We start from the raw sequence: 9336 nt of genomic DNA on the forward strand, positions 1-9336 counted from the left end.
GTTATCAATATGAAAGTAGTAGTGGAGAACTCCTTGAACTTTTTGAGGTGTGTCATGTTCAGAGGAAGCAGTGCAGGAAGCAGCTCCCCTTGCCCATAGTGCACACTGTGCTGTAATTTGGCTGTAAAAGGTTCCCCATTATAATGTAAAATGCAGCAATATTAGTCCAGGACGGACTATGACACATGATTATACAACATGATTATAACAATGGATCTGGATAAGTTGGAAACTTGGGCTGAAAGGTGGCAGATGAGGTTTAACAATGATAAATGTAAGGTTATACACATGGGAAGAGGGAATCAATATCACCATTACACACTGAACGGGAAACCACTGGGTAAATCTGACAGGGAGAAGGACTTGGGGATCCTAGTTAATGATAAACTTACCTGGAGCAGCCAGTGCCAGGCAGCAGCTGCCAAGGCAAACAGGATCATGGGGTGCATTAAAAGAGGTCTGGATACACATGATGAGAGCATTATACTGCCTCTGTACAAATCCCTAGTTAGACCGCACATGGAGTACTGTGTCCAGTTTTGGGCACCGGTGCTCAGGAAGGATATAATGGAACTAGAGAGAGTACAAAGGAGGGCAACAAAATTAATAAAGGGGATGGGAGAACTACAATACCCAGATAGATTAGCGAAATTAGGATTATTTAGTCTAGAAAAAAGACGACTGAGGGGCGATCTAATAACCATGTATAAGTATATAAGGGGACAATACAAATATCTCGCTGAGGATCTGTTTATACCAAGGAAGGTGACGGGCACAAGGGGGCATTCTTTGCGTCTGGAGGAGAGAAGGTTTTTCCACCAACATAGAAGAGGATTCTTTACTGTTAGGGCAGTGAGAATCTGGAATTGCTTGCCTGAGGAGGTGGTGATGGCGAACTCAGTCGAGGGGTTCAAGAGAGGCCTGGATGTCTTCCTGGAGCAGAACAATATTGTATCATACAATTATTAGGTTCTGTAGAAGGACGTAGATCTGGGTATTTATTATGATGGAATATAGGCTGAACTGGATGGACAAATGTCTTTTTTCGGCCTTACTAACTATGTTACTATGTTACTAAGTATGTTACTATGTTACAACCGCTACTGAGCTCTAACTCTAATTTTAGCAGCTACAGATTGTGAACTTTTATACCAGCATTAGCGGTTTATGAATTGTGCAATTATTCCAAGCACAACTAGTAATTGAACTTGCTATGTTAAAGGGTATTTAACCTTAAAATAAACAATTTGGCAACAAATACAGATCTTCTGTCATATTAATAACTAGCGGCGTACACGGAAATCCTGAGGCCCTGCAGCAAAGCTCCAAATTAAGGTGTACAGTGAACAACCCGTCAGGTTCCCATGAAGACGTTGGGGAAGACAGAGCGTCCATTCTGTGTAACCTATTAGATGCCATAGTTGGGGTTAACCTTGGCATCTAAATGCTTTAATCAGAGCTAGCACCAATCACAGCAGTTACTGGCGGGGGTCTGCAGCGTAAAATAGCCGTCATCCAGCGCCAATGAGAGTTTGCTGCACTACAAATCCTTCCTATGTCTACTGTACAGATATAGCAAATGTCGAGAGAAGAGGGTGTACATCAGACAGAGTGTGGATCCATGCCCCCTCTACTCATGGGTCTCTTAGCGGTTGGGTGTCACTTTTGGCTGAACACTATTGTTGTTATCAATTCACCCCACACATGAGTCATTGTAACCCGGCTCATCAAGACTTCGTCATGATAAATCTGCAATGCTATGAAGCATATAAGGACCAAGGAGGTGTTCTATTGACTGTGTGGGTCCATGTGCTGTCTGCGTACAATCTACTGTGGACTAAGACACCACATGGACCAAAACTACGATCATCCGAATAAGGCTTTGGTCGGGGTAGTTTCCTTGAACCAAAAATCCTCTCTAATCAGAATGTCTGCTCTTGAAAGTTTGGGCCATATATTGACTCTATGGTTTGTGCTTTTGCTTGGTATCTTTGACCAATGACCACAGATGGATGGAGTGTATAACTTCTCCCTGTGCTTGCAGGGTTTTTGTTAGTTTCTTTCAACACTCCAAAAATGTGCTCTCACATTTCTTGCTTTTCCATGAAATTGGCCGGTATGTGTCTTCAATCTGCATAGAGGCAATGTGGATTTCATGGAGGAAAAATGGCTGGCATGCTGGGCATTGTTGTTGGCATATATACTATCACGATAGTCCACTTCAATCAATAAACTATGGCACTTCCAAGACTATTTCTACCAAGTTGCGGACTTACATACCACTGCCGCATGAAGAGATCCATACATTTGTATTAAAATCAAGTTTTACTTTATTGACATTCTTTTAAAATTATCCATAGATAAATGAAACATAAATAAACAAAAAGTGTCCAACGGAATGGAACAGAGTGGAGCTCTAATTAATATATACCATATATCTATTGTTATCAATCAGCCTACTTTGCTGCCACTGTCTCATAAGGGTAGAAATGCAGTGCATAGAACCACCTCATTGAAATTCTAATGGTGAAAATTCACCTGCCCCGGTTAGTCGTGCATTATAAACAACCTATGTCCGTGTAAACAACCTATATAGCCACAATATTCACAGACTGTAATAGTCCTACAAACAGATCGCTATCATGTAGAGATATCCTATATGGCACTTACTCGCAGACACAGGTATTCCCAAGAGACCCCCGGCGCCCCCGGAAGAAGCTTGTGGGCCAAACGCGCGTCGGGGCGCACCTGGAGGGTTCGGTGGGCTCGTATCTCTGATCACGGTCTCTTGGGAATACCTGTGTCTGCGAGTAAGTGCCATATAGGATATCTCTACATGATAGCGATCTGTTTGTAGGACTATTACAGTCTGTGAATATTGTGGCTACATAGGTTGTTTACACGGACATAGGTTGTTTATAATGCACGACTAATCGGGGCAGGTGAATTTTCACCATTAGGATTTCAATGAGGTGGTTCTATGCACTGCATTTCTACCCATATGAGACAGTGGCAGCAAAGTAGGCTGATTGATAACAATAGATATATGGTATATATTAATTAGAGCTCCACTCTGTTCCATTCCGTTGGACACTATTTGTTTATTTATGTTTCATTTATCTATGGATAATTTTAAAAGAATGTCAATAAAGTAAAACTTGATTTTAATACAAATGTATGGATCTCTTCATGCGGCAGTGGTATGTAAGTCCGCAACTTGGTAGAAATTGTTGTTGGCATACAGCATTACAAGAATGTGGTTCGGAATAGTAGTCCTTGTTAATTGGTAGAAATATGTGCATTAGTAAGCGGAAAAATGGATCTAAACATTGCAGACACCTCCACAACCTTGGGTATTCTGAGGGGGGTGCTTCTCTACAATTCTGATTTAGGGCTCTGAACGCTGGTGAAGGTAGAGGGTAACATAAAGTTTTCTAGGAAATCCTGGAGGAAAATCTGTTCACATGTAGAAAAAAATTAGGTGCTTTGAGCTCACATCTCAAATGCTTGGTTAGATCCATGGGAAATGTTGGATGAAAAAGCCCGATTGGGAAGGAATGGATGGAACTTAGAAAGTTAGTGAAAATCCAGCACTTTATTTCTAGTGTAAGAACAAAGACTTTTATTGAAACATCCAAATTAAAATTGTAGAAACATTAAAAAGAAGGACATACTGGAAATAGTGGTAAAAAACCCATGGGTTTCGAACTCACATTTGTGTGCGGTTCTTATTCATGGCAAGAATGGAATAAGAACCTCATACAAATGCCGGTACGGAATGCAGTTTTTAATGTGTTTTTAATTTGGATGTTTCAATAAAAGTCTTTGTCTGTATTCACGCTGGAAAACAAGTGCTGGCTTTTGAATGACATTCTAAGGAATATTTGGTGAAAAAAAGAAAAAGAAATCCTTAACATTACGCCAAAGTAAAAAAAAAACCCAGTAATATTAATCCAATACTGACCGTCATGAACATACAACGGCTGCCGAAATCACTCTAAGCTACTGTGTGTTTGGGGGCTCCACATGATCCCCCAGAGTCAATGGTCCTGTCTGGGGTTCATCTGAATCCCATGTTTTGGGTGCTTTAGCTGGACCCCGACCAAGTGCACTGCAGAAACACAATGTGAACCGGGCCTAATAACTATTAACAAGAAGAACCGAAAGAACATGCATATTATATACAGTACAACTAGTGGTTTATGAATTGTACTACTGTTTTTCAAAGCTGGAAATTACCCTTTATTTTAATAAACTAGAGTTAAAAGGCATTTCCTCTTACAAATTAATGACATTAGCAGTAAATATAGGTCATCTGTCAAATTGGCAAAAATTCTATTCTTAGGTCGGTTTCAACATCTCACATACACATCTCACATGGACAGTCTGATTACTCGGTATATGGTTCTCCTGGCTCGAACTTATATATTTTTATCAGGCTGTTGAATTCTTGGAAAGTTGTGTGAAATATAGATCGATCTCTACATCTCCCATAGGAGTTGGTGTAGCTACAGTGGGGCAAAAAAGTATTTAGTCAGTCAGCAATAGTGCAAGTTCCACCACTTAAAAAGATGAGAGGCGTCTGTAATTTACATCATAGGTAGACCTCAACTATGGGAGACAAACTGAGAAAAAAAAATCCAGAAAATCACATTGTCTGTTTTTTTAACATTTTATTTGCATATTATGGTGGAAAATAAGTATTTGGTCAGAAACAAAATTTCATCTCAATACTTTGTAATATATCCTTTGTTGGCAATGACAGAGGTCAAACGTTTTCTGTAAGTCTTCACAAGGTTGCCACACACTGTTGTTGGTATGTTGGCCCATTCCTCCATGCAGATCTCCTCTAGAGCAGTGATGTTTTTGGCTTTTCGCTTGGCAACACGGACTTTCAACTCCCTCCAAAGGTTTTCTATAGGGTTGAGATCTGGAGACTGGCTAGGCCACTCCAGGACCTTGAAATGCTTCTTACGAAGCCACTCCTTCGTTGCCCTGGAGGTGTGCTTTGGATCATTGTCATGTTGAAAGACCCAGCCACGTTTCATCTTCAATGCCCTTGCTGATGGAAGGAGGTTTGCACTCAAAATCTCACAATACATGGCCCCATTCATTCATTCATGTACCCGGATCAGTCGTCCTGGCCCCTTTGCAGATAAACAGCCCCAAAGCATGATGTTTCCACCACCATGCTTTACAGTAGGTATGGTGTTTGATGGATGCAACTCAGTATTATTTTTCCTCCAAACACGACAAGTTGTGTTTCTACCAAACAGTTCCAGTTTGGTTTCATCAGACCATAGGACATTCTCCCAAAACTCCTCTGGATCATCCAAATGCTCTCTAGCAAACTTCAGACGGGCCCGGACATGTACTGGCTTAAGCAGTGGGACACGTCTGGCACTGCAGGATCTGAGTCCATGGTGGCGTAGTGTGTTACTTATGGTAGGCCTTGTTACATTGGTCCCAGCTCTCTGCAGTTCATTCACTAGGTCCCCCCGCGTGGTTCTGGGATTTTTGCTCACCGTTCTTGTGATCATTCTGACCCCACGGGGTGGGATTTTGCGTGGAGCCCAAGATCGAGGGAGATTATCAGTGGTCTTGTATGTCTTCCATTTTCTAATTATTGCTCCCGCTGTTGATTTCTGCACTCCAAGCTGGTTGGCTATTGCAGATTCAGTCTTCCCAGCCTGGTGCAGGGCTACAATTTTGTTTCTGGTGTCCTTTGACAGCTCTTTGGTCTTCACCATAGTGGAGTTTGGAGTCAGACTGTTTGAGGGTGTGCACAGGTGTCTTTTTATACTGATAACAAGTTTAAACAGGTGCCATTACTACAGGTAATGAGTGGAGGAAAGAGGAGACTCTTAAAGAAGAAGTTACAGGTCTGTGAGAGCCAGAAATCTTGATTGTTTGTTTCTGACCAAATACTTATTTTCCACCATAATATGCAAAAAAAATGATAAAAAAGCAGACAATGTAATTTTCTGGATTTTTTTTTCTCAGTTTGTCTCCCATAGTTGAGGTCTACCTATGATGTAAATTACAGACGCCTCTCATCTTTTTAAGTGGTGGAACTTGCACTATTGCTCACTGACTAAATACTTTTTTGCCCCACTGTATATTGACAGTGATTGCTGCTATTTAAGTGGACACAGGATTCTTAGAAAACCATTCCAATTCCAACACCACTCCAGCTGGAAAAATGTATAAAAGGCAAGAAATATGTGATGGTGCCTGATGTAAATAACAGTTCATTAATTCATTTCTTTGCAATGAACAGTAGAAATGTCAGGACCAGCGTAAACTATCATTTTACACAATGCAACCAAAAATCATATTAAGGTTCCCCAATATAAATATATATCTACTATATAATTGTCTAAGGGGTACTTCCGTCTGTCTGTCCTTCTGTCACGGTTATTCATCCGCTGATTGGTCTCGGCTGCCTGTCATGCCTGCCGGGACCAATCAGCGACGGGCACAGTTCGATTAGTCCCTCCCCTACTCCCCTGCACTCACTGCCCGGCGCCCGCTCCGTAATCCCCTCCACTCACCACTCACACACGGTTAATTGCATGCGGTAACGGCCCGTGGTGTAACGCACTCCGTTACCACTGCTATTAACCATGTGTGTCCCCAACTATTTACTATTGATGCTGCCTATGCGGCATCAATAGTAAAAATATGTCATGTTAACAATAAAAAAAACAAAAAACCTGCTATACTCACCCTCCGCCGCCTTTCCCGCTCCTCGGGACGCTCTCGGGACCGCTCCATTGCAAGCGGCAGCTTCCAGTCTCAGGGCTGGTGTGCGACAAGGACCTGCCGTGACGTCACAGTCATGTGACCGCGACGTCATCACACCAGCCTTGGGACCGGAAGCTGATGTTTGCAATGGAGCAGTCCCGGGAGCGTCCCGAGGAGCGGGAATAGCGGCGGATGGTGAGTATAGCAGGACTTCAATGGGCCTTTGGAAGGTGAGTATATGTTTATTTTTTTTAAAGTCTCTATACTACGTGGCTCTGTGCTGTATACTCCGTCGCTGTGCAATATACTATGTGGCTGGGCAATATACTACCTGACTGGGCAATATACTACGTGCCTGGGCAATATACTACGTGACTGGGCAATATACTATGTGGCTGTGCAATATACTCCGTCGCTGTGCAATATACTCCGTCGTTGTGCAATATACTACGTGGCTGGGCAATATACTAGGTGACTGGGCAATATACTATGTGACTGGGCAATATACTACATTCCTGGGCAATATACTATGTGGCTGGACAATATACTTCGTCACTGTGCAATATACTCAGTCGCTGTGCAATATACTACGTGGCTGTGCAATATACTACGTGGCTGTGCAATATACTACGTGGCTGGGCTATATACTACGTGGACATGCATATTCTAGAATACCCGATGCGAACTATGTGGCTGGGCTATATACTACGTGACTGGGCAATATACTACATGCCTGGGCAATATACTACGTGACTGGGCAACATACTACGTGACTGGGCAACATACTACGTGGCTGGGCAATATACTACGTGACTGGGCAATATACTATGTGACTGGGCAATATACTACGTGGCTGTGCAATTTACTATGTGGACATGCATATTCTAGAATACCCGATGCGAACTATGTGGCTGGGAAATATACTACGTGACTGGGCAATATACTACGTGCCTGGGCAATATACTACGTGACTGGGCAATATACTATGTGACTGGGCAATATACTACGTGACTGGGCAATATACTACGTGGTTGGGCAATATACTATGTGGGCTGTGCAATATACTATGTGGCTGTGCAATATACTACGTGGCTGGGCAATATACTACGTGGACATGCATATTCTAGAATACCCGATGCGAACTATGTGGCTGGGCTATATACTACGTGACTAAGGTACTTTAGTCTGTTTCAGTAGGCTCCACAGTTATGGGGAAGACTGCTGACTTGACAGATGTCCAGAAGGCAGTCATTGACACACTCCACAAGGAGGGTAAGCCACAAAAGGTCATTGCTAAAGAAGCTGGCTATTCACAGAATGCTGTATCCAAGCATATTAATGGAAAGTTGAGTGGAAGGAAAAATTGTTGTAGAAAAAGGTGCACAAGCAACCGGGATAACTGCAGCCTTGAAAGGATTGTTAAGAAAAGGCCATTCAAAAATATGGGGGAGATTCACAAGGAGTGGACTGCTGCTGGAGTCATTGCTTCAAGAGCCACCACACACAGGCGTACCCAGGACATGGGCTACAAGTGTCGCATTCCTTGTGTGAAGCCACTCATGTCCAATAGACAACGCCAGAAGCATCTTACCTGGGCCAAGGAGAAAAAGAACTGGACTGTTGCTCAGTGGTCCAAGGTGTTTTCAGATGAAAGTAAATTTTGCATTTCATTTGGAAATAAAAGGTCCCAGAGTCTGGAGGAAGAGTGGAGAGGCCACAATCCAAGCTGCTTGAGGTCTAGTGTGAAGTTTCCACAATCAGTGATGGTTTGGGGAGCCATGTCATCTGCTGGTGTAGGTCCACGGTGTTTTATCAAGACCAAAGTCAGTGCAGCCATCTACCAGGAAATTTTAGAGCACTTCATGCTTCCGTCTGCCGACAAGCTTTTTGGAGATGGAAATGTCGTTCTCCAGCAGGACTTGGCACCTGTCCACACGGCCAAAAGTACCAATACCTGGTTTACAAACAACAGTATCACTGTGCTTCATTGGCCAGCAAACTCGCCTGACCTTAACCCCATAGAGAATCTATGTGGAATTGTCAAGAGGAAGATGATGTACAATAACAAATTGTATTGTGGTACCGTGTTAGCCAGAAAAATCGATGTGAATACTTCGATCTATCTGTAATCTTGCCTGAAGAAAGAGCCTCTGTGCTCTGAAAGCTTGCAAACATATTATTTTCTGCTTAGCCAATAAAGGTATCACTCCCAGAATACTTCTGTCATCATTGGGCAGAAAAGTATTCACATCAAGAGGAAGATGAGAGACATCAGACCCAACAATGCAGACGAGCTGAAGGCTGCTATCAAAGCAATTACACCTCAGCAGTGCCACAGGATGATCGCCTACATACCACGCCGCATTGATGCAGTAATTGATGCAAAAGGAGCCCCGACCAAGTATTGAGTGCATTTACTGAACATACATTTCAGTAGGCCAACACTTCGGATTTTTAAACCATTTTCCAAGCTGGTGTTATAAAGTATTCGAATTTACAGAGATAATCACTTTTGGGTTTTCATTGGCTGTAAGCCATAATCATCAACAGAAATATACACTTGAGAATAGATCACTCTGCTTGTAATGA

The sequence above is a fragment of the Ranitomeya imitator genome, chromosome 6 (assembly GCF_032444005.1).
Source record: "Ranitomeya imitator isolate aRanImi1 chromosome 6, aRanImi1.pri, whole genome shotgun sequence".
Classification (NCBI taxonomy): domain Eukaryota; kingdom Metazoa; phylum Chordata; class Amphibia; order Anura; family Dendrobatidae; genus Ranitomeya; species Ranitomeya imitator.